The 27,240-nt window shown below is 34.0% G+C and overlaps 1 protein-coding gene across 4 annotated transcripts in view; it reads right to left on the reverse strand.

Moving 5' to 3' along the window:
* LOC124631315 (slit homolog 1 protein) overlaps positions 1-27,240 on the reverse strand; it is a 115,022-nt gene that overhangs the window by 15,483 nt on the left and 72,299 nt on the right. The window contains exon 1 of one of the 4 annotated variants that reach the window (XM_047165647.1): positions 10,964-11,066. The exons of 2 other annotated variants lie outside the window; for them this stretch is intronic. The gene's annotated coding sequence lies outside the window, so the exon portion shown is untranslated. Of the gene's footprint in view, positions 1-4,925; positions 5,043-10,963; positions 11,067-27,240 lie in introns of those variants that run through there. One more of the 4 variants, XM_047165648.1, reaches the window with a different exon arrangement.

Here is a 27,240-nt window from a genome sequence, read left to right on the forward strand (position 1 = left end):
CTATATGAAAAATTCTTTCCCTGTTTGAAAACTACACACTTCCCGAATAACATAGGCTATATTTTATCCCGGCACGGGCAGTTGTTCTCAGGGAACTTGAGTCAAACCGTGGGAAAACGTCAAGTGTAAATTAAAATACATTGCAGGACGGTTTCAGCGTCAACATTCACAAAGAATACATTCAAATAATTATCCATACAGCAAAAATATTTACTTACACTAAGTTACGATTTTTTTAACCTTGTACGGCCACGTAATAAGCAATGGCTTGGACAGAGGCCACTATAAAACTAATTGATATTAATAATCATCACATAAGAGCTTTAACACAAACACAATATGGCAACACGTTCATGTAAGAGATCGGTTTCCGATATAATTGAACGATGGCCCGTTATCCGCCATATTGGCTTACATAATTTCAAGGTAGAACACTAAAAGCCTACATTAAAACCGAAGCTTATTTCAGCGGTAAATGTGATATTTACTGACCTATTTTGAAGGTGAAAAGTGTGTGGAAATGCTAGGCAATGTTTTGTGATGTTGCATTTACCTATTTGTTTGTATTAAAACCCGTATCAAGGCAAGAGTAGGCAATTCTTAAGCTGCACTGATGGTCTTCTCAAGGCTGCGTGATTGTTTCATGAGATGCGGCCCTTGTCACAGAGGGTTGCAAAAGGATTATAATTAGGTTTAGGACTATAAGTCTGACACTACCTACTAGTGCAACCATGGCGGGAGGGTCATCACTCATCTGATGTTTTCCCACGTCAAGAATAATAATTGAAAATTTCTATAAAGTCTTGTGAGAGAAACTATCTACTGGGTGAAAAACAGGAATGTACCTATATATTTTTGCCATTGACAAATAACCTCATAAAACATGACCTAGAGCACATATATGTACTCGTATTCGGTTCGGAAATATAAAATGGCACTACCTTGACCCTAGTTTGTAGGATTCATATCCGTACAAATTATAGGTACATGTTCTAGGTACATGGTTTTTTATTATTCATGTGTAAAATGAATCCAGGGCGTAGCCGGGGCAAGCTTGACCTGAAAAAGTACCTTCACTATTTTGTTCACGCTTTTCATTTCAATCGCTTCAGACGTTTTACCGTGAAACTGAACAAAGGACTAAATTAGACGGCATAGATTAATAAAACATAGTGTCAAAATATCTAACAAAAACTTTTTACGGAAATAGTCAAAATAAAAACGACTCCTGAACATTTAATTCACAAAAGCTAAGAGGCCTTTTGTTTGAAATAAAATTAAATCAAGGGAGGTTCCCTTCCCTTTGGGAAATTTAAAATGCTCTGATTCGATTATCTTTGTCGCGCATGACTTATTTGGAGCATCCTTCTCAATACTAAGAATGGCACTGAGGATGTTGCAAAAGTTGAATTGAATATAATATTAGTATAAAAAAACAATAAGTTAAGTTAATTATTGAATAATGGAGAATTCTCTAGTTTAAAAATATGATACGTTTTAATCATCAATCAAATGTTAAACTAGCTTCTGCAAACAATTTCACTCTTCTTTTTCTAAGGACTACTTCACCCACGAGGATAAAGACTGGCCCATAGCATCCCTCTCTTTTCTAACATTGAAATATTTTCCGAAAATTTTCAGTTTTTAAGATTACCATGTTCGAGCAAACAAACTGTTGATATTTTATTAGTATTTTATTATAAATTCCCCGGTTTAAAAATCAGTATTATACCCACAAAACGGTAACCAAATCCCTAGTTAAGGAAGGTTAAAGTGAACTTTTAACGAACGCCACAGCTGACAGTTGTTGAACCAACGTTCCTTTGCACGGGTGCTCGTTATCGCGATGTTTTGTGTCACCCCGGAGTTTTGTGCAATCAATCTTTTTCAAATCACATTTTTAAACCTTCTAAATACAGTTTTAGAGGAGATTTAGGTCTGTGTTGTTAATCTGGACATTTCTCTTTGAAATACTAAGTAAATCATGATTAGTTTTAAACATAAATCGAAGACAATAATGATTCTTACGTCAGGTTAGACATCAAAATATGACTAAACCTAAAGTCTACTAATCAAATCTTAGAAGGACTACCTACGGATTTATAAAGTGCTCTGAACACGATATATTGTATTGTACCTAGTCATTAAAGTTGTCTTACGACCATGGCAACTGAAAGCTAAATAAAAATAAATATGCCGCACTAATATTACAGCATTACATTTTCCAGCTTCAAAATCCTAAAGCACATACTAAGGTCGATAACTTCCTACGTTCAGATAAAGCTCCCACCAATAGAAATATAATAACAAAATAAAACTCGCAAACGGCGTCAACGCTCTACAAACGAGTTGGGTCAAAGAAGTGACACATCTACCTCAATACACCAACATGTTTACTACACGGCACAGCCATTGGTCCGTGAATGGACAAAGAATACTAATTTGTCGCAGACGGGATGAATGGCAAAACGTCTCGTCAGAGGTCGGACACCTGTCCTTAGTCGTCCCGGCCTTAATATCGTGTTTAATTTGTCTTGTATTTTTTCTTATAAACGAGTATGACCACTTAGTGTGTCCTTTTCTTTGGATGGAATTGACCTTTGGTAAAATTCTTTTGGTCTTTGGCAAAATACGAAATAAAATAGGTTTATGTCATGTAATGTTAGAGTAAGTAACATTAAAGTAGGCTACAATGGTTATTATTAGTATTTTTACGTAATAACAGTACATGTAGGAGAAATATCTCTGATTATATTTAACCAAAATGAAAGTCAGCACCTACCTATGTAGGTACCTACCCACCTACCTATGTAAGTTAAAATTAGTATGTAGTTATGAGTAATCATCAATTATGCGAGATTTAAGGTTTACATTAAGTATTTATTTACAATACTAATTTTAACTTAACCACGCTCTGTATTACATACTTTAGTTTATATACAAACGATTCAAACTAACATTACATAAATTAGAAATAGTTAATAAACAATTTTAGTTGTAGCGGTTATTCGAACTTGATGTATCGCAGTAATCGTTCACGGTAACGTGATGGCTGCCGTGATGTTAAAGTACTCGAATATTTTCTACCACAGAGTTAATCATTATTTTAAACACAGTTTAGTTTAATAATTGATGATAAAAGAGTTTCATATATCCATGATAGTAATGTTCTTCGTACAAGCCTATTGTCGTCCGTTGCTGAACGTACATAGGTCCTCCAACGAGGGCCAGAGACCATCCTTTTACGTACACAAATAACACACAGACATCTGTGAGCCTTCAGAACCAAAGTTCAACTTCGTAATCCATTCTAGGTCCTTTACACTAGCCCATCTGATACGACAGCACTAATTCGCCAATTCCGTTTCGAACCCTACACGCAGAAAAAGACTCTATGGCAATCACAATAAGCGCTACTATTCTACAAAAGCCTGCAATCCTGCCAGAAGCTATTAAGAGGCAGCATGATTTTCGTCCGAAAATCACCGAATACGGACAGTTTACCCTGATTGGCTAGGACGTGGTCTAAACCTCATCGAATATGCCTGGGAGAAGTCCCAGACCACGTCCTAGCCAATCAGGGTAAACTGTACTTCGAAAATGTTGGAAAATGCAGCGTCAAAGCTATTATTCAAAATAGTGTCGAACCAACAAGGGTTTAGTGAGCCGCAAACTATTTTGTTGGTTTAGACTTAACAAAGTAGCCGGGAGGGTAACGTTCTACATAGAATTTTAGAATGGGTATTTTCGAAGGTTGATATTTTGTGTGGACAATATGAGTTTAGTACAGTTGGCATTCCAATACCCTTAAATCAATGATACTTTTCATTATTTTCATCAGCCTTTTCATCGTCCCACTGCTGGGCACAGGCCTCCTCTCGTACAGAGAAGGATTGAACGTTAACCACCACGATTGCGCAATGTGGATTGGGGATTATGACACTTTAATGTCTACTTTATCAAATTATACGTTTTTCCAATTCTGGGTTAAGCTCTTCACTGTTCCGGAAAGAGTGATGACCTTTTAATATTCGACTAGCGCTTACTGAACATACTAATTCACGCCATAGCATGTAGTTTTCTGATGCCGAGAAGTAGCACGTTTTGCGCGTATAACAGAAATGTATCGACATAACTTGATCGTTTAAGCGCAGCCTTCGTGAACACACAACAGCTTTTACTGTTGATTTTTTTCATCTCACAAACGTACTCGTAAATCTGTGTATTTTAGTATGCTTTTAACTATAGGTTCTAGATGGCTCGGAAATCGTGAGTATCAGGATTTTGATTTATAAACTACTAGCTTTCGCCCGCGGTTTCACCAGCGTCCCGTAGCCGGATGGTGATAAAAAATATCCTAAAACCTTCTCCCGGGTCTAAATTACCTCCCCTCTAATTTTCAGCCAAATCGGTCAAGCCGTTTTCATGTTATGTCGTGACAACGGAAAGCGGGTTTCATTTTCATGTATAGGTATAGAAGATAAATAGTTTTTTTCAGTATGTACGTAAAACAAGGATCGTGGTTCATCAAGTATTTTTTCCCATATTGAGTTGAAGTATTAAACCAAAATTACATAAAACTGTCTTTAACATTAAATGACATAAGCCGAACGTTATAATATTTTCGTTTCGTTATAATGCGAATCTCTCCTCAAACTAAAGAAACTTTTAACATTCGCCTACTATTTACTTATAAAAAAAATCCTTACTCAAGGAATTTTCCGAACAAACACAGATTCCACTTAGAAAACCGCCCACATCTAAAAAACCTGCGAGCATTATGTCGGTATGCAAATATTTGCTTCGCGTGGGAATCGACAGCGTGTTCTTACAGAACCCACACATATCTATCACAATTTATATGAAATACGTAAACTGTGTATGTAAATACGTAACTTATTTTTCCTGGCCTTACTTTCATTTACCTTCTACTAAAGTCAGAATAAAATCGGGTTTACTCAAAAACTTTTGAACATTGAAAATATTGTGTCGACCCCTTCATTCGCACAAAAAAGAGACCAATAAAAGTCCTGAAAATGCCAGAAATCTAAATCAATATCTTATGCAAAATATTCAACTAAGTACTAGATCAGTTTTCTTACAGTCGGGTAATGACCTAATAAAAAAAGATTCATTCGCCCGATCATCAATCCCTTGTCACGCCTTAATAATTCCAAAACTCCTACACAATTGTTCTGTGAGGCACAATAAGAAAGCCTACTTTCATACAAAGCTACACAAAAGCCCGCCCTTCCTCAGGGGCATATTATAAAACTTTGATTTAACCTCCTATCATAAAACCCTGGTTGTAATAAAACAGATTTGAGTCCGTCATTAAGTCATTAAATAATAAACTACCATAAAGTAACGAATATAATGTTGTATTGTGAAGGTCACAAAGTCAAGGACTTGGAAACTAGGCGACAATTATACAGAATATGGAACGTTTTAATTGCTCACGTGCAGTTTGAATAAAAGCTTTTTATGTTTTTTAACTTTGATACGTAATTCACTGAGATTTTTCCGGATTTTTTCACATTAACAAGCAACTATTCCGGGCAAATTGGGTCAGTTATAAAAACCTTTTATCTCTCTAAAGTGGTGCATTTAATATTTCTGAAACACAAACTGTCGACGAACTTTAATTAAAATAACTTTAGAACTGTTTTTGGACAATTTATGACAGCAAATATATTTTATTCATTACTTTTGAAAAGTGAGCATTAACGTTTACATTAAACCAGTTTATTTCTATTTCAATGAATAAACCCCAAATTTACCCTAAAAAGAAACATACTTCTATCAACCAGAATAAGAACTATAACATCCTTTTATTACAAAGCAAAACACGAAATGGTATAAATAGACAGAAATCCATGACAACCAGTAAACCTACCTCGAAAAATAAACGAAGTAACAGCTTGCTCCTATCTCCAAACAGTCTCAATACATCGAAATGAAAAGCACACACTTTAGTATTTTCCTTCCATTCGGGAAATCTGAATGTAAATCTATACCACAGAGAAAGGAAAGGTAGGTCGGTTGCGGAGATGCCAATAGAAAGGTAGGTCAGGCGCCCTCTTCTAGGTCAATTACGTACGGTGATTGTGATCAAAACGAACAGTTACGAGTAAACTAACAGGGCGTATGTGTTTCTTGAGAAATATGTCAACGATATTTGGTTTTAAAAAATGCTCGCTTTCTATGAAAAAGGGCGTAGACGTTAACGTTCCGCGTATCCCGAACACACACGTTTTGGCGATGCTACTTTCTTAGGAATTTTCCGTTATGGCATCTCCGCTCGTCATTTTGTTTTCCATGATCTACTCACACACACACACAAGTACCCATACATACATACATATATGTACGTATGTACACGTTCTACACTTCACAAAGGAGGATGAAACACGGTGTAGGTTTGTTTAGGACCGAAGTTATTTCATTTACTGCTTACAAGCTTAACTCTTGTCGCACCTATGCCCCATTAAGATGTGCTAACAATGAATACATTTTCTGTGATGTATGTTGTAAGGAAAACTATAGTGAGAAATACACAGTCTGAATATTGATGAAGGGGGTACTTTATTTCCTTTTTGCACGAATGATTTAAATAACGTCAATGTTATTTCTAGAGGAACTAAATGATTAATGCTTTATAAAAATTACATTCTTGAACTTTTGTCTAATCAAAATTTATCAAAATTTTGAAAACTGTAGAAAAGAAAAAAGATTTGTAAGATCTTTCTAGGTGTTACGTGTTGTTCTAACCACGAGTTCTAGCATATTTCACATATATCAGTCGAAAGTATTTCAGAGTATGATTCTGAAATACACTTTTTATAGTAATATAGGCCAGCTCTGTGCATTTTTTGTTATATGGCCACAATTTTTTTGTCTACAATAATTTACTACATTTTCATACGATTCATAGAAGTATGTACTACATTACATACCAACGCCAGGAGTGCCAACTTAAGTGATTAATACCACGAACCACTTGTATGCTTACTCGAGACTCGAGTGAAGCCGCAGATATTATAAACGGAGACTAACTAGAATACGGTGGAATTAAGCGTAATATTATGTATTTTTAATTCATTAATTTACAGTAATGTACCTAAATTTAAAGCGAATTGATTTGATTTTCATACTGGTGCATTTTTGCCTCGTTTTTTTGCGTTTTTATCGCGTAGAATGTGTCACGCGTAAAAAAATCGAGCAGATTCGCGATAAAAAATCGGAAGCTTAAAAGCGCTGTTAAAGAGACACTATTGTTCCGGTTAGACTGCAAGCCCATTCCAATATAATTGACAAAAGGCTCGGAAGATGATGAGATAGACACGATTGTGACGAATATTATATTTAAAAACTACAATAAATATCAAGCTTTTAACATACGTAAACAATCAATATAAGCAGCCTCTTAATAGATAAACAAGAATAAACCTCACAAAAAAAAAACACCAAACTTCTTACAAAGACTTCTTTATCGTATAGAAAAGAACATAATTCAGCTTCGGTCAATTAAGCGAGCTAACCTCAAACGTCTACGAGGTTTTATTCCTTGGAAACTGTTCCAATTTGGGCCCAAATTGGACAAACGACCGTCGAAATAATAATGTTAATTAACGTTGAAAACAAAGGCTACGGCCCTTTCTGTCGCACTCCCAACTTTATGAGTGTGTCTGTACATTTGTACATCTTTCTATGTGTCTTTATCGTGTGTGATCTTTGGAGGAATGTTCGAGTACCTATCCACCTATATATTTGCAGGTTGGTACTAAATACACAAACTAAGTATTTTAATTTTTTTTACTGATATTATAAATGCGAAAGTAACTCTGTCTTGTAAAACTTTCACGTCTAAATACCGATCCTGTTTTAATGAAATTTCTTACACAAATAGTCCAGAACCTGAGCAAGTACATAAAGCTAAAGAAACAGCTGATATATTATTAATATAGAACAACTTTCGGAGTAAACTAGAAATAATCTTTAACTATTAATTTATTGATATAAACCAAGTATGTCTCTTTTATTATTAAAACTGCAACAGAAAACTTTGCAGACGTGTAGCGAGTTAGTGCGAAGTTAGCAGCCGAAATCAAATCGATAGAAACCATATTTGATACGATCAGCAGCACGGTACGAAATCAAATTTGTAGTATGTGCTATATATGAAGGAAGAATCACTAGGTATTCCTAGGTATCTACGTAAATACGTAGGTATAAAGTTATAAAAATCACTATTTTAGGTGTTATGCTCCTACAAAATATTTACAAACCTATATAATTTCAGACTTATGTCTACGACTAACGCCATGCCATACGACGGTAATGCCATTTTGAGCGAATTAAACATGGTTGTCAAAATATGGGCCTGTATAGTTCGGCCATTCAGAGAATGCGTTCCTGACACGTCGCGATTGAACTGACGACGTAACTACATTCATTGATTATTGATATAATAATGTTGTTTTAATGCTCCTCAATTGTTAAAACGGTAAACAACCAGCAAAAATATTTTTATCGTAACTGCAACGCCATTGCAAAGTTACGTCGTCAGTTCAATCGCGACGTGTCAGGAACGCATTCTCTGAATGGCCGAACTATAATAGTTTTGAACACTTTTTGATGACAATTGAACTACATCCCGCAACTAGATAGAAATAACCTCTGTTCCCGAGTCACCTATCTATATACATACGTGACTTTTACCTCTCTCAGTTCAACCGTTTTAGCACGACAAACAAACTTTCCTTCGCGTTAATAATATCTGTAAGCACTGTAATAAAGACATTATAGTAAACAATACAAACTTACTATTACTAACACCAACCCTTACCGTAAATAACTGTGTACCTACCTATAAATGCATATAGAAACTAACTCACCAGAAGGGTATCGAAGTTATGAACAGAACACGCTTGGGGTTTATTCATGTTCACTGCCAATCAGGGCACCATACCCTTAGTTTTGTTTATAGAGCAGTTACATGAAACTATGGCCCATAAACTGTGGCTAATATTGTGTAACTAGTTGCATCATTATAACTAAATATATACCTATAGAAAATGTGGTTGAAACGTGTAACTGTGTTTAAGAAACTTTGATTAGATTTGTAACAGTAAGTATACAATGACAATTATCTCTGTTAAATCCACTTTTAGCATGTACTAATTATATACCAATATAATAAAAATATTTTTTATTTGTTTGTAAAGGCTCCAGAACGTCTGAATCGATTAAAAAAATTCTTTCATCGTATGGAAAGCGACTCTTCAGGACTAACAAAGGCTATGTTTGAGGACGCGGGCAAAACCGCATGAGAACGACTAGTGTTTTATAAATGAAGTATAATATGTCGTTAAATATTGGTAATTTCAATAGAATTCCGTCAAAATTATAAATGAATCAAAACCACCGGCCCACAATTTGCGTGTACAAATTCATATTTTATTTTCATAATAATCCACTGCAAAATAACTGGAGCGTAATAATTCATACATTTGGTAATCATTTAAATAAATATGATTGAGCACAGAATTCACGTCACATTACGAATGCATGAATGAATAAAACTTTTATATAACCAACATTGCATTATTCGCTGAAATCTTTTGTTTTTTAATATCATGTTTCATATCGTCTGTTTTACGAGAATTATGGAAATCTAGCAATTATAACTGAGTACAAAACTTGAAATAAAATGTTTTATGTTTCAAAAGATATTTAAAACCATTTTAACAACTGAAAAGGTTAAGCTTTTTGTTATGAAATGAAAAATCAATATCAACAAAGGATTAGGTTTTTGATTTTGAAGTTCTGAGGTATTTACATAAATCTACTACTACAATAATGCCTCCTGCATAGTCATCAACTCATCATCCTCCTGCAATTATCCCAATATTTATTTATGGTCGACGTAGCATGTTTTTTTTCTTCCATACTTTTCTGTCAGCCGTCACCTCAAAAGTAGCAAAAGTAAGAAAGCATAGCAATAAGCTTAAATTACAATAATTTCAAAGCCTTCAAACAAATATTCTGTCAACACTAAGATGTAATATTTAACGGATTACTAAGACAAATTAAGGTAAACCCAAAACGTCGAAAATCTCCGTGAGGATAATTTATATGTATTTGTGGCAACGGATTTTGACTAAATATTCATGCATATTAAAGACATCATAGTATACCAATCAAATTCATTACGATATAATGACATTATAGTATATTAATGTAATTAGAACGTCACAAATATGTAGATACTCTTTTTACAAAATAAGTTTTAAAAAAATGTAATATTTAAAACACGATAGCTTTCACACCACTACTTCCATTGAATAAAGTTTGAAGTTAGTAATAATGTGTTCTACTTTTCAATTATGTATGCATACAGACCTGCATTTACTACATAATTAGATAGGATTGTGTAGCATCACTGCTTACGGTTTCTCTCGCCTCGTAAAGTAACTAATTCGTAGGACAATCTGTTTTATAGTTTTTGCGAGAAATAGTGACAAATATCCAAACTTTCACGTATTTTGGTAAGAATTAGTAGGAAATATGATTTATCTTTATAAAAATTGTTCTTTTATTTAACCTTCTACTTTAGTACCAAAGTCTTTCATAAAGTGCCCTTGAGTTGAAGCTGTCATTAAATAATTTTGGCACGCCGGACCCTACTTCATTGTTTCAATTGAGGATGAATCTGTCGGCATTACTTATTCTTAACCACTAAGTATTATACTAACTACGTACGTAGAATATACGTAGGTATACATCTTGTAAAAGTGTCTATGTACTTTATTATGTATATTTACCACAAAATGTGTTCTTCGTTTAAAAGTTCCATTAAAATTACGTAGAGATTGTTTTTGTTAATTAAATGATGTCAACAGCCTGACACAATAAATGACTTCCCATGTTAATTATGCAAATGACAGTAAAAACTAATTACCTGACGCGTGACGAACGAAAACCACAGTCCGTTTATAATGACACAATCTCACTGAAACGCACTGCCACAATTACCAGTTAAGTTCACTATACACGCCCAGTAGCACTGTCAAACGGTTTCCGTCACTTACACCTATCATATCAGACCATACATTATTACGTAACACTCTCTCTAAAAGCACTTTTACGAACAGCGGAAAAATCAACCATTATATTTTATAGCGAAATGCACTCTCGTATCGCGGAAACACAAAGAGTTTTGAAGTTTTTTTTGGATGTCGAATTTATCTGCGCAGATCGTGGCGCGACTGGGCAGGCCCCTTCGGTTGTTCATATTCTATTATCATTTGATAGGCCACCTCCGTTTAGGAGCGAGTCTCAGTGCGAGGAAGTGTCGGATCGTTTCGTCGTTGATAACTCGATTCACGTGTCGGCGGGGCATCATGTCCATTCAGTGAGTGAGTCGGTGAACTCGGCATAATGCGGATTTAATAATGCTAAACAATTGAATTGAAGTGAATGATGAATAAAGGAAAATCTTAACTATAAAGAAACGATGTACTATGGATGGACTGTGGTGAAAGACGATATCGCTGGAAATAATGTTACTTGACAGATGACGTCACAAAAAATAATATGGACTCCGAATAAAATTGCGACAAGGGCAAGAGGACTGTTTGAGCGTAAAATGGCACCCATTCGGAGTGGTTATCACTCACATGCCTATTTAGTTCAAATCCTGTAAAATAGACAGAATTTAGCCTATTTGATTAACAAAAAGTACTTAGGTACTTTCAGTCTCAAAAGAAACGACCATATTTCTCTATAAAAGAATCAGCACCTACATCATACCATTTCAGAAAATAGCGCTTGCGGCCGCGAAACAAGCTTCATCATAATTAAATAAAGTCACGTCTTAACCTTTTCACTTACAACTTCCAAATCTTAAAGTTTCTAATAAAAACAACAACAAAACTGCCACGCCATACATCCATTGCATAGTCTGTACGAAGCAATCTATGTGCAATCCACACATGTGCTGAATTGGATCACGTAACGTATCATGATCACAAATGTTTGAACACAAATAGCATGCTTGTGTGCATTCTGCAATCATTGTAATTAACTAGAGCTACGCTGCGTAGTGAAAACGCGAACTTTTATCAGCGAAATTAAGTGACAAAATTCAACGAACGATTTATTTTTTATTCAGTGTTTTTATTTTAAGGGGATTTTTGTAGTGTATTTTTTGTTAATGGTGTAGTTTTATTGAATTAAACTTTAGTAGAAGCCATCAGCCAATTCCTCTTTGTGACTGTCAACGAACGAATATTAAATAGATTATACCTATCTGTCTATCGCCTAGTCAGTATTTCATGTATGTAATAAACTTTATGAGCTAACACAGCTTATTTCTTTTATATACGCCTGTTTGACCACTATCTCACCTGATGCAACTATGTGGTCGAGATGGATCAAGCTTGCCTAGAATAAATAAATAAATAAATAAATAATGTCGCGACACCTTTTAACACACGGTCGGTTAGCCCCATGGTAAGTTATTTATTAACTTGTGTTATGGGTGCTAACACAACTGATAAACTACATATAGCTACATATATACATATTTATAAATACATATTGTAACACCCAGACCACGGCCAACAAGCATGCTCATCACACAAATATCGACCGAACCGGGAATCGAACCCGGGACCTCAGGTTCGGCAGTCCGGCTTGGTGACCTTTGCGCCACAGAGGTCGTCAAAGTAGAAGTAGCCTATTCACTCTTTACTTAAAGACTCCCAGGTTATTATTAATAATTTTCAGCTGAAACGGGTTACAAAGCATCATTTTAAGCAGCAGCTTCTAAACAAGTAACAACCATGCTATAATACATTTTATTACACAAAGACATCCATATAACGAACAATAATGAGCAAATTGTACAACTTTGTACAATTTCCCACGTACTCCTGTACAGAGCAAAGTTTACGCAAACTCTTTAATGGCTTCGTAATAAAGCTGGTAACTTACAAAGCACACTATTTTAGTTCGTAAATATTTCTAAGAATATGTGGCGTGACGCTTGTATTACTACGAAATCTTTCTCCATTCATACAAAATGTATCAATCGGCTACAAGCTTATCTAAGTGCTGAATAGGTACATACAGAAATTAAAAAGTAAAAATTTCAATTCTCATGAACAAGCCTTTGTGCTTTTTTCCATTTAGCTAAGAAACTACGACATTTTTGAGTGTCTAGTAATGTATTTTAAATAAGAAGAAAAACCAATGTTTATAATGACAATACAATAGACATTTTCTATACTAATATTATAAAGAGGAAAACTTTGTTTGTTTGGTTGTAATGGATAAACTCAAAAACTACTGGACCGATTTTAAATATTCTTTCACCGTTAGAAAGCTATATTATCTGTGAGTAACATAGGCTATATTTTATCCCGGTGCGGGCAGTAGCTCCCACGGGACGCGGGTGAAACCGCGGGAAAACGGCTAGTCTTTGATATTGACAGAAATCTCTAATATTACCCAAGGCTGAAACCGTCAACTGTCTTTCATATTAAAAGCTCGGCAATATCCAGGATTAATTTGTACATAACAAATCTATCCGATTTAGCGTACGGATTGGTGACTTCGATTATTACCTACACCTGTGTGGATTCCTATTCTTATATACGAATTAGTATATTATTTACAGGGATTTCCACATTGTATTATTAATTACTGTCGCTAATATCACCTATCATATAGAAATTGCTTCATTGTCGCTTCAACGTCTAATCAAATCTATCAAAAAGTTTTTACGATCTAAATTACATTCTATTTATCGAAGTATATTCCTAAAACTTATGATAAATTGTAAAAAGATTGCTTCTGTCAAGTAGTCGACAAATAGTTTGTGGAATATTGACAATTGTATTCAACAAGTCAAATCGTCATAAAACAAACATTTTTCAGATAATACCTCTAGGGATTTCCTTCGAGAAACTACTTTGTAACAACACTACTTACGAACAGTTCTCTGTATATTTTGTTTGGATTTTCTTTATTTTGCTTTAAGCCTCAAACTCTCAATATAAAGTTAGAAAGGGTTTTTGATAAAGCTGGCAATACACGTAGTTGATTAAAACTAAAGAAATTATTTTATCAACTTTATCCCAAAAACAATAGAGTTAGATACCAACTAAATGAACAAAGTCGTTCTAAAGGACGATGGGCGTTTTGGTACCCTGTCCAACAGTGTTGATTTTAGTACCATTGCGTAGGTCTTGGCAAGGCAAAAAATGTTTACTATGACGATTAGTCCCAAATCCTTGTCCATTTCGCGTGGCATCGACTAATAGAATGTGTAATGTTCATAAATCGTCAAAGTAGATGTAGTTCTTAAATCCAACTGTATTGAATAAAAACTGGTAAAGTAACAAAAAAACAGGAATTTGGCCTTCTTAGAATGTTTGCCTGCCCACTGCTTTAAATAAAGACTGTGCAAAACCTTTGCAGTTCACGCAGAACTAGCTTATGTATTTGATGAAAGTCTTTCAGTATCTACAATCAATTAAAGTTGAAAAGTCAGAAGACGATGTTTACATAGTACATATTACGACTCAATCTTGCTCCTCAAGAGGTGCTGAGAAAATGATGAATTTCTTCTTAAAAAAAGATGAATAGAAATGTTTTGAACTTTCGTCAAATCAGATGACGATTGTGTTTCCGTAGTAAGACTCCATAGACTATTACAATCTTTAGATTATAATAGAGTGTATCTCAAACAATGTAAGATGTATATTAACTTAGTTTAAAATTATTACACTGACGACATATGCCTCTTAATGATTTTGCATATATGGATGATATACTTGTTGCTATGTCGATTCAATTTTTATCGTCACTCGGATCGGACAGCTAATTGAGGCAAGCCCCATAGTTTTTATTATTCTTCACGTAAATACCTTTCTAATGATATATCATACGTTACTGTTGGAGCGGGTACCAAATCCCATACAAAGTGCCCATTGTCCTTTCAATATAAACTTAGTCACTACTGATAGTAAAACTCTTCATTACCTAAAATAATATAATTAATGAAATTCCTGCCTTAAAAACACCTAAAAAAATAACGATTGTTCTTTAAACGTAAAGTTGTTCGTTTCAGGCGAACCTTAGCAACGTTGGCGGGTAAGTAGTATTGGATAATTTTAGAGATGTAGAACGGAGGTCGGGCTGTATCGATCGCGAGGTAACGTTGAGCTCGACACGCCGGAACGTTGTATTCTTACCTTGAACCTCTCTACGTAATAAAGATGTCGACATAATACAAACTAAGAATGGGACGCCTCTATTGCAGATTTGAGCTACATTTTTTTGTAAGAACAACGAATTTTTTTGATGTAACATCGGCCGTATTTTCTTGAAACATTTTTTTCGGAGAAAATGTTATGAGCTTGGCTGGAAAGTTTTGGGTACTTATTTTAAATTGATTTAGTTTTCATTTTATTTGAACCTTTAGTGGTTTGTCAAAGCCAGACTGAAATAAATCAATAGTAGACATAAAAGACAGGTTGGTTATTCAGAAAACTAGTTTAAAATTCTTTCGGTTTCAAATTGTTTAATTAAGTATTTTTTGTATCGAAAGGTTACTCTGATGGAATGAATATTTGATAGATCAGAAACTGGTACTTAAAAAAGTAAAATTAATTTTATCAGAAAACTAAATTTTCCTTTCTAAACTGTGTGTTGTCATATACCTAGAATTGTTTTATTGATCAATCTTCTGACAGTCATAGTTTATTTTATTGGAAAAATATAAGAAGCAATTCTAAGAACAAAATGTGAATCGTGATTTTTCACAATCCATTTTTACTAGGCACATCCCTCTTCGCATACAGAGAAGGAATGTGCGATAATCACCACGCTTGCTCAATACCGATTGGCGATTTCAGACAAATAAATACAACATATGAAGTAAATCAAGTACAGTCACTTCTTGTAAAGCACTGGTACTCAGCTGAATCCGGTTAGACTGGAAGCCGACCCCAACATGATTGGGAAAAGGCTCGGAGGATGAGATATGAAGTAAATCAAGCAGTATAACACTAACTTGCCTGCATATAGCTAACAATATATCGGGTGTGTCGTTCACAATCACATTAAATCATATCACATATACTTTATGATATTCTATGGCGAATTGTAAAAAAAATAACCTAATCCATTCAGTGGTTTAACCACAGGAGTCATTTTTCGTTTTTAACCCCCGACGCAAAAACGACGGGGTGTTATAAGTTTGACGTGTCTGTGTGTGTGTGTGTGTGTGTATGTGGCATCGTAGCTCCCAAACGGATGATCCGATTGTAATGCGGTTTTTTTTGTTTGAAAGGAATGTCATTCGGGAGTGTTCTTAGCTATGTTTGGTGGAAATCGGTTCAGGTCTTCAAGGTCATCAGCTCGTTTGATAGGTGTGATAGGAATGTTACACGCTCAGTTTACTTGCAAGCATATGTGGGATCTGAAATTTGAAACACTAATGTCTTCTGGAACCACTGAGCTGGTCTGCTGTTAGGGCACGAAGATAGGAGACGTAACCCTGAACTGCCTTTTAGTAAACGCATCGAGTTTGGGCTCGTTGAATTTGTCTTGACGAGTCCTCTTCATGTTTCTAATTGACGAGAACCTGATGCTGGAAATGGGATGTGACGGATGAAACCCTGGAATACCGGAATGAAACGGATAAACCGATTTATATTTTTGCTGAAAATCTAGTATGACCAAAGGTTAGTCTTTATTGTTTCTCAATCTGTGCAATTCTCCCAGAGCCAGTTTGTCATGAGGATTGTTAAACAGCTTCCTTTGGCCGAGATCAAATTAAATGAAAGAAGGAAAAATTAAGGAGCTCCTTCAAAAAGCGTGAAATAAAATTAAATTATAAATTTAAAAAAACCCCCGACCCAAAAAACTACGCAATTAAACCCTATAAAAAGCAAAAAATAACTTTAAACACTACGTAAGTACCAACTAAAGCATGTCAGACTAAACTAAATTTTGACGTGTCGGGGGACCGCTTTTTACCTTTAAAAATACTTACATAAATCAAATGATACCTACCTAATTACAACATTCGTATAAAAATACACGTATGTAAACACAATTATATACAAAGTTATAAGTAGTATATATAATGTAGTAGTATATAATTACTTCTAACGTTAGGCTAATAAATTAGAGCGGTCCCCCGACACGACAACATTTAGTTTAGTCTGACATGCTTTAGTTGGTACTTACGTAGTGTTTAAAGTTATTTTTTGCTTTTTATAGGGTTTAATTGCGTAGTTTTTTGGGTCGGGGGTTTTTTTAAATTTATAATTTAATTTTTTATAATTTACAACATCGTGTGTAAAGCAGAGATAAAGTGAGGAGTATCGAATGTTTTGATCAGTTGACAGCTGTCAGTTTTCAAGGGAGAATTTCAGTTGTTTGTAATGACTGACTTTTATATGGTGTTCTAATTTTTGCACATTTTTATTCCATTTACTTTGTTTGAAAAAATCATTTTCTTATTTTTACGTATTTTTCTTTTATCTTTGTGTTAATCGACATATATTAACCAGTATATTAACGCGTTTCATTTAATGTGATTATGAACGACACACCCGATATAGTACAATGAAACAGATTGCTCAAACTTAGGTCTGTAGGGATAACATAACTTGATTCTCCGATGCACCGATGAAAACCATGCAATGCTATGCAACACAAAACGAATTTACATATATCGAGTTACATCAGTATTGTAGCTGCGAGGTACGAAAGTCGAAGTCGGAAGCTTACTATATTCGGACTTAGCCGCTAGTGTGAAAACTGCAGTTTGTTCCACCATTTCTTCTTCCCAGCAAAAAACACATGAGAAGTGGTGTTTGGGGAAGTAGGGTTATGGGGCGGGCGTTTGGGGGACCTGTCTTTCAAAAAGTGCTAATATTTTCAGCCGCATTCGAATAAATGACTTTTATTAACGCTGATAGGTATAGGTTCTATAAAAGCAGTTTCACACCAACCAATTTTCCACTCAATTCTTCCAAGCGTTACAGCTCATACTAAACTAATGAAAAAAAAAAGATTGTTTTCTGTACTATGTAAATAATTACCTTAAGAGTCTAACGTTTTTAATTTACTTATTCAGATTGATTGAAAGTTGACTGAAGCTTTTTAAATTGCTATATTAATGTTGATGTAAAGTAAGTACCTCACAAGAGTTCGTAGAATCAAGCTAAGTACCTCGTTGAAGTCTTCCAGGAATGAGATAAATTACAAATTCTTAGTAAACCTATCTATCTATATAGGTGAGGATCAAACTGCAGTGCACTGGCATTTTCCTGAAAAGGTCAGACATTTTTAGAAATAGATTCCATTAATTCCATGTTTAGCTTAAGAGGACGAATTGGAAACTTTGGCGCCAAGGATCTCAATTTTTCTCAGTAAATACAAAACGGATCCAAATACAACTTGGTTACCTGAAAGTTCATTATATAAACCTTATTTTGTTAGATTTCAAAACATGATTAGGTAACTTTTATAACAGAGAAAAATATATCAAACATACCTCTTCTTAAAAAGAGATTCACATATTACGGGCAAACAGGACCGATTTAAGCCTCTTAACTTTTTAAGTAGTTGAGTATATACATACTCTTTAAAATTGTGGAAGGAATTTTTATCAAATTATCATTTCTAAATAATAAAATTACAAAACCATTTTGTCGCTTACGACTTTTAGTTATAAGCTAGCGCGCCTATTGTGATCCTCGCCCCGCTCAGACGCTCCGTCCCCTTTTGGCGCCTTAGATGCGTGTGCCGGTTATGAAATTATTGTTTACCAATTCGTCGCCTTAATCTAATTTGTTAAGTTTAATGAAACAACTAAACACGTTAATTATTCTAAAAGTTAGGAAAAGTTATTTATAGTCTCAAATGTCTAACCGATTCAACAACCCAATTTTTACAAAAAACAAGTAGGTACCTAAAAATTTTGTGCGAAGTCATGACTTTCTTTCCTCATATTCATATCGAATTATTAAAGAGGAAAATATGGTCCTATAACTTCAAATAAGTCTGGAAATATCCGTATTCAGGAGAAGTATTTCGGACCTTTATAAACGTTTACCTGTTGACCATTGTGTTCTAAAAATAGACAATAAAGTGAACAAAGTGACTGACACGTGTAATTACATATCAATTTAAAAATGAATCCCTATATCCCTTGGTCACACCATCACACGTGAATGGCTAGACCATTTAAGCTAAATCAGAGGGGAGCTTAAACCCAGGACCCCGACAGGAATCTCGAGACGCGGGTGAAACCGCGGGAGGAAGCTAGTAGGTAGATAAAAGGCGTCGATTGTAGTTAGCATGAGCTTAAAATATTTGAACTATATTAAAACTGGGTCAAAAGAAACACAATCAAATTACAGACTCACGTGAAATTCGGAAATGATTTAAATTCGTGAACAAAATGAGAAGTCAAATTATTTATAAACATTTTTAGTGTCCGCTTCAAACGTTAAAAATAGTTTTATTAACGCGGTTTAACAAAATTAAATACTATTTTAAGGGAGTTAATCGAAAGGCGGGATTTCACTGTAGTTTAGACTATGACTTTTCTCAGGTTTTAAACTGGCTCTGTGCATCTTTCATTAAAATCAATTCAGCGGTGTACCGCGATAACGCGATACACAGACAGAATATCTTTCGCATTGCCTAGTCATATTAGTAAGCATTACAGTTAACTCCCCTGGTCTCTAAACTCTACAAACTAAATATACCTACATGAAATAGCAATAGACCAGCTTTGAATGACGTTCTATATTTGGTTTCGCTATGACACAGTAATTATGCAGTTCGGTGCATACTCTGAAACTTGCGACAATTTCCTTTGGCCGGGAGCGAAATGTGAAACATGAATTTCATGGAAGCTCATAGATGTGTATTATTAGCTTGCTTAAATATTTATGTATGCGAAAAACATCTTGGTTCCTATATAATTAAGATTATTAAGGTATGTTTGTAACTTTGATTTCAATCGTGGAGATTACCTAGTTGATTTATATATAGTATTTATTTATGTCATGTGAACTTCCTGTTTGCACAAAGAATATGACTGTATAAATTTTTATTTTAATTCGTGATATTTGTGCACTTCATGTTTTGTCATTAAAGAAAAATAAAAGAAATATTAATCGATTTTTTTTTTGCCTTAGATTTAGATTCTATTTAGCCTAGAAAAATTATTTATTTACTTCTTGGTACTATTCCTCCAAATAAAACCAGTCTAAAATATGTTGAAAATACCATAGAAACAGCTACCCTCATTCCGGATCACTTTGGGCTATAGACCACAGCTACCGTTTTGTAATTCGGTTAATTTATAGGTTCCCATGACCGACCACTGAATTGTGGCCATTTCGGTTACAACGTTTTCATTCTGAGTTATTTTATAGTCACCCTGTTTCCGGGTTATGGGGCAGGGAAACGGGTTGCCATGGATAACATGAAAGGATGTGTTTTGTGTAAGTATTCACCAAACTGATTGTTTTGACGGTATGGTGAAGCTTATTATTCAGAGTACAAAGAATACCAATTATAAGTTGATGATTTTAATTATGACCTCGTTTTGTCAAGACCTGTATTTCCCTGAATTGTTAACCACATTATACTTCTATACTAGTTTTTGTCTAAAAAGTAACAAACATCCTTCCTGTATCCAGACTCCTAAACTTTCGCTAATATTTAACTGATGTAGTGTGATTTTGCTGTAGATAACTACTATTTTAACACTAACAAAAATAAATGTTAAGCTTAATTACATCATACTTCTTTCTAAAGAGAGCCTGTTATACATAAGAAAGTATAAACAAGTTTATTATATATTATATATATAAGCATTGCAAAATTTACATGCAACATATAAAATATATCTTGATGTAAATAAAATGTTATTTCGAAGTAAATTAATTAGACCTGTTAAAATGTTGAGAGCAGAAAACGAATATTTTCTAAAATAAAAACAGATGCAGATCACTTAAAAGCAAGGGAAATTATATTTAACGTCGTTTTCAGACTGGCGGGTGTTCCGTATGGTTTTTTCCAAGCGACAACGGTTATTTCGTAGAGGTAATGTCGCATGCATTCGTATATGACCGTAAACAATTGACAACTACCAGTACAAAAATACCGTAAACGCTCGTTTTTGCTATGTGTACAAATTCGCTAGTATGAAATGCTGTATATAAAAAAAAACTTTTTAAAATTAGTGTTAGCGTTCCAAAACCAACGGATGCCTTAATTCTATTACTTATTCAGCTGTTTTCTTCGCTCAAAAGATAAATCTTGTTCCAAAAATATCTGCTCCAGACATCTTTCAAAATACACAAATTACATTAAAAGTCGAGTTTAACTTTATTTTAATAGAATATAATTTCTTCTCCGCGTTTTTCTATTTCGCTTAATAGCTTGTTTAGAACTTTTTATTCATAATTTATTTATTTTTCTACTGAAATACCAGAATGTGTGCTATTCCGATCACTTTGATTTCTTTAATTAGTCTAATAAACTATAAACTTACCTACGTAGGCTATAAGTTGGTAAGCGATGCCTGTATTTTGAAATAGGTAGATAAAGTCATATCTACGCTATACCTACAGATATTTTTTAAAATCTGCTAAACCCTATTTCATTCGATACAAACGGTGCCCCAATTAAATAGGTTACCTAGGTAACAGACTATTTCTAAAACGTTCCTTTGTTATTTTAGCCTCCAAAACCACAAAGTTTCAGACCATAAAGAAACTGTTCTGAAAATTCCTTTTACTGCTCATCAGAGTGAGGCGTTTATTGCGCATTTTCTGAGAAAATTGAGAACATGGAGAACAAAATGACTAGCGGAGGTGCCATAACGGAAAATCTCCTAAGAAAGTAGCGCGCCAAAATGTGGTTATGCGGGGGACGAGGAACGTTACTATTTTCGCTCTTATACACCTTCCTTGGACACGATCATTTTTCGGTGTACCAAAAATCGTTGACAGATGACTCAAAGAGCCCGAACGCCTCGTTAGTTCACTCGTAACTGGTCGTTTTGGTCATGACCTAGAAGCCTGACCTACCTGCATTATGGCATCTCCGGTTCTTTCCCTTGCTCCGTGATTGAGAACGTTCTATATAACAAGGTCTGAAAACCTCACAGATGGACTTTATTGTGGTATAACATCGTTGATTTCAAGGAAAATGCTTTTACGAGCAATTTAGCAAGATATTATTTTGTATCGTTCCAAGGTGATGTTGCGCGAATTAAGTGATAATTAATTTTGTCTTCGAAACAAATGATGACTATAATAATAATAGTATCGTTTGTCTTTTGTTTCATTTCTTTACTTAGAAATGTTTTTGGCTACTCAGAAATGTAGATAGAAAACAAAGTTATTAGAGATTTTTTTTCTTATTATTAACTTTAAAAACAAACACAATAGCTTGCATTATTATCCTAAGTCTACACAAACACCGTAACAATACATTATCGAAGTACACACCGCCGTAAATAAAACAACAATGAATAAAACATACAAACAACAACAAAGCCGTTGTTTTCTTACACCTCAACAACAGATCAATAAAGTTGAAATGGAACGAAGACACTCAACAACTCGTCTTCAATAGGTTTTCTAGAAATCCCGGTAAAACGATTTATGTGTCGCTTATGTCCTTATGGTTTCAGTGAGCATTTCTTGCGAGGTTTAGGTATCTTAGCACTCGGTTTTCTTGTGTTATACGACTGTATTATTTGTATGAAAAAAGCGTGCTATGTTAGAACACGTGAATTCAGTAATCTTGACATATTTTTAGTAAGTAAAGAAATGTGTCGCTGTTTCATGAGAAAATGTAGAAAAACAGGATTTGTTTTTAACTGACTTCTTAAGAAGGAGGAGGTCTCAATTCCGATGTTTATGTTTTTATATTTTAACTTCGATATTCTTTCGACGTCTATTGGTAAGTTATCTGTGATAGGGTAAAATTAAAATTGGAGACATGTCTCCCATTCCTTGAATACCTCAATAAGGTCATGGTATTAACGGTAAACGCAACCGTACTACCTACCAAGAAATCTAACCAAGTTGGTCCTATTATATTATCAAGTAGGTTGACATCTTCTTAGAAATTGATTACCATATTATATTGCTAGTACTAGGATAACGCCATAGAAAATCTTTGAAGTCCATAATTACAGACTGACAAGCGGTTTCTTGGAGAATTTGCAACGTGAATCTTGCAATTCGATTCCTTGCAAAATTCGTATTAATAGCTAGTTAGAAGTTATAGCTAATATTGCAAGTTCGCAGAATAACTTTCTTTAGTAAAAAGAAATAAAAAAACTTGCTATCTTGAGTTTAAAAACTTTTAACATCAGTTGCTTAATAAAGTGCAGAAGCAAGTCTGCAAAATGAGAAAGGGGTAAAATTTTTCCCCTTTGAAAGCAACCTGATATAACTTGCAAGAAAACTGAGTCAATATTTCCTTTTTTATTGTCGTTGTTAATTTTTTATCTGACTTTATGATGCCTCTGGGTATTATTTTTTATGAATAATAATAATAGTATAAATACTCGTTTGCATTCTTAAATTAAAAAATTAAAAATATGAATCAACTATCTAATTAAAAAGCTTGCTTTTCGCTGAAGAAATAAGTATAAAAGGTAGTTCATTCATTAGAATCTGCAGTGTTCGCTGGCGGAGCAAACTTTAAAAATAAATAAAAAGATGCTCCATTGTATTTATTGTATGGAGATTCTGAACAATATTGTACGTTCATAATAAAGCTATGAAAAAACAAATAATAATAAAAAGTTTCCTAGTGGGAATCATAAACCTCATTAATATCTGGCTGTTCTTTTTTCAATTCGTATTCCTTATCTGCAGATATTATTATGCATAATAACTATATTAAAAGCTACCGTAAAATAAAAACGAGCTTATACTGAAAACTTCATAAGCAGAGAAAATGACCGAAAATTTTTAGTGTTGCCGCATCCTCGTAAAAAATATGGACTTCATTTTCGCATAAATTCGTAAAGCCACTCAGGGTTGCCACACAACAAACTTGCGAAAGCAAACATTTCTTTTAGGTTTTATTACGGGCGGTGGGAGTTTCATAAAATACTGGTGTTACTGTTACCTAACACCACAAACACCAACAGAACTTAATTAAGCAGTAAAATACACACAGTATTCAAAATGAGTACTTTTTCCACCTTTTGTGGGCACGCAACGTAGCGTAAAACTTCCGTATCGTAGAATTTTTCTTTGTAACCGAAGGATAACATGTTAAACATAATTTTATAAAAACAAATTAGTACCTAACTGTACGTTTTCGCTGTAATAATATTTCATTTTTAATTTACCCTTTTAAGCCAGTAAAAGAGACTGTTTGCAAATTTAATTTGAGTTATTAATTTAAATACGCAAAAATGATTGTTGTGACTACGGATAAACAGCAGCGTAATCTGCGCAAATTATGGACTGAAACTGTGTACTTCCTTTACAATAAGTTAGGTAAAATGAGAGCAAAAACACTTTTATTACACTCCTTGAAAAATATTGAAAAAATAATAAAACCTTTAATCTGACATTGTTGTTTCTGAAAGAATATTTAAAATCGGTCCAGTAGTTTTTGAGTTTATCCAATACAACCAAACAAACAAACAAAGTTTTCCTCTTTATAATATTAGTATAGATAACTAGAAATAGGCAGTATATTTTTGTGCATCGTGCTGTGGTTTGATTCAATGTAAAATATTGAGTTCAAAAACTTAGCTATTTTCAAGGAATCGAAATGACTGCACGCATGGGCACCTATACCTACATGTTCCATGCAAGCTCCGAATTTGATACATCCAATTATTGTGCCTATGCACTTTTGTACCAAAACTGAAACGAAAATTCAATTTACCAATTTTTGGAAAAAAGCGTATTTGCAGTTGTAATTAACATTCTTTTTGACAATCAAAGCATAAAGTTCATCTCTGATTCCATTGTGCTCTGAGTGACCTGTATCTGAACCACGGAGGAATGAAAGATAGCGGAGATGCCATAAGGAAGGTAGGTCAGGTGCTTTCTTGTAAATCAGGCAACTTACGGAAGGCGTGATCAGTTACTAGAATTGTAGAGGCGTTCACGTTTCTTGTCAAATCAAATCCAATCTGTCAAAGATTGGTCTTAATTGCTTGGTGATTTTATTTTGAAAGTAATGGCGAGTTCCATAGAAGGTGCGTAAGGGCGGATCTTGTAACGTTGCTCATCCTCCGCACACTCGTATTTTCTTAGGAGATTTTCCGTCATGACGTCTCCGCTCGTCATTTTGTTCTCCATAACCTAACCTCTTTCTTTCGACAATGCTCGCGGGTCGCGTGTGCACAGATAATAAAGTGGTGTGCATTATTCATGCACAGCTGCTGTCACTGGGCTCAAATATAGTACGAGACCTTCATACTGCCGTCAGTATAAATATACAAACTAGATAGGCGTTATAAATCAACTCTCCCTTTTCCTTCATTGTGTAAATTGTGAAAAAAAAAACTTTCTTTAAATATTCGTGTTTTTTTTTTGTAATATGTGAGAAAAAATAATCTAATATAAAAAGTAAGAATAAATTTTAATGAAACTATAAATCATTTTGTCTGACACTTTTCTTTATAAATGTTGGTTGTGGTAGTGTAATATTACACGCTGTTTACTACGCCTGTCTGGCACTCGGAGTTGAAAAAATATTGCGGATTCAAGATTGTGTTTATAATATACTTTAATAAATGCTTTAATTATTTGAATTACAAAAGTTGCTAATTAAGCTTTTAATTGGCTAAGAAATTGCTGTCAAAATTTTTAATAGATTTAAGTTTACTGACTAACACAAACTCCAATTAAGGAATGATTAAATAAACCTTTCTTAAACACTGAGTGAACTATTTAATTTCAAGGTTCAATGTGCGAATGTTTCTTGGACTTTTTTCGACTTACGTGAGGCAAAAATCAGAAATTGTGAGGCAAATACTATATAAACTAAGTAAGAACTTTACCAATGTAATAACATTCAACCTTAATAGGTACTATAGAGCCTCGTTTCAATATACCAGCAGCATTATACAAGCATTAGATAAAAAAGTGTGTTTCACACCTACAGTGGCGAGCGAACCCGGGTTATTAAATTAAACGTTACACAGCCCAACTTTTAATGAGAGAATCGTTTCGGTGAAATTTTCGGCGTCATATTAAATATGCAATACGCGATCTTTACGGGGTTTTAGTTTTGAATTTCAAATGTCTTTTGCAAACAATTAATGCAAAGGTTTGTTTTAATTTCTTATAATTTTGGAGAACTTGCGGAAGGATATTTTACGTCCTCGGGGTGTTTTTTAAATAATGTAATACTTATTCCGTAGGTATATTTTTTGACCAAAAGGATTTTAATTATTACTTGACTTAGTAACAACTAACAACGCAAGTAACGTCTGAAATTTTCAATACTGTTCTTCCGCAAATTATTGGATCAATAGGTAAAAATATCTACGCTGATCATATTGATCATGCAAACTAATTAGCACACTTACGGTAAATTGCATCATTTAACTATATCGATAACCAAATCCATTTCAGTTGTGAAATCGCTGATTTGAACAACGGGCGGCATTTTTTCTAGTTAAATGGTTGAACCATGTAGTTGTGAATTAAAATTCTATTTTAACTTATGTTATTCAAAATACCAGTAACAAATCAAATTTTTTATGGTGATTAAATGAATGTTACAGGTAGTACATAATGTTCTAACCGTAGTACTACGGTGGCTCCGTGACCCAGTTTATTAACGAGGCATTAAACCACATGCAAAGTCTAAGAAAAACTGTAACCATGTACACATGTTTTGCATATTTTTTTTACTTTATGTAATTAGACGTAAACGTCATTTTTGTTTAATATACAGTTCTCCGTGTTTAAAATCGAGTTACCTATAAATAAACCAGTGTTAAGTTTAACTACGATTAAATGAAAACATAATAAAAAGTTTATAGTTATTTTAACAGCCACTTTTAAACAATATTTTATGTTTCTTTGTTTATATTATAATCCAGATTAGCTTTTCACCAACACAAACCTGCGAAAGGTAAAATAAAAACTTTGCAACTGAATGGTATGAAAACTATTTTAGTAGGTAATATTTTTGGCT

Source organism: Helicoverpa zea, chromosome 6, assembly GCF_022581195.2.
Source record: "Helicoverpa zea isolate HzStark_Cry1AcR chromosome 6, ilHelZeax1.1, whole genome shotgun sequence".
Lineage (NCBI taxonomy): Eukaryota > Metazoa > Arthropoda > Insecta > Lepidoptera > Noctuidae > Helicoverpa > Helicoverpa zea.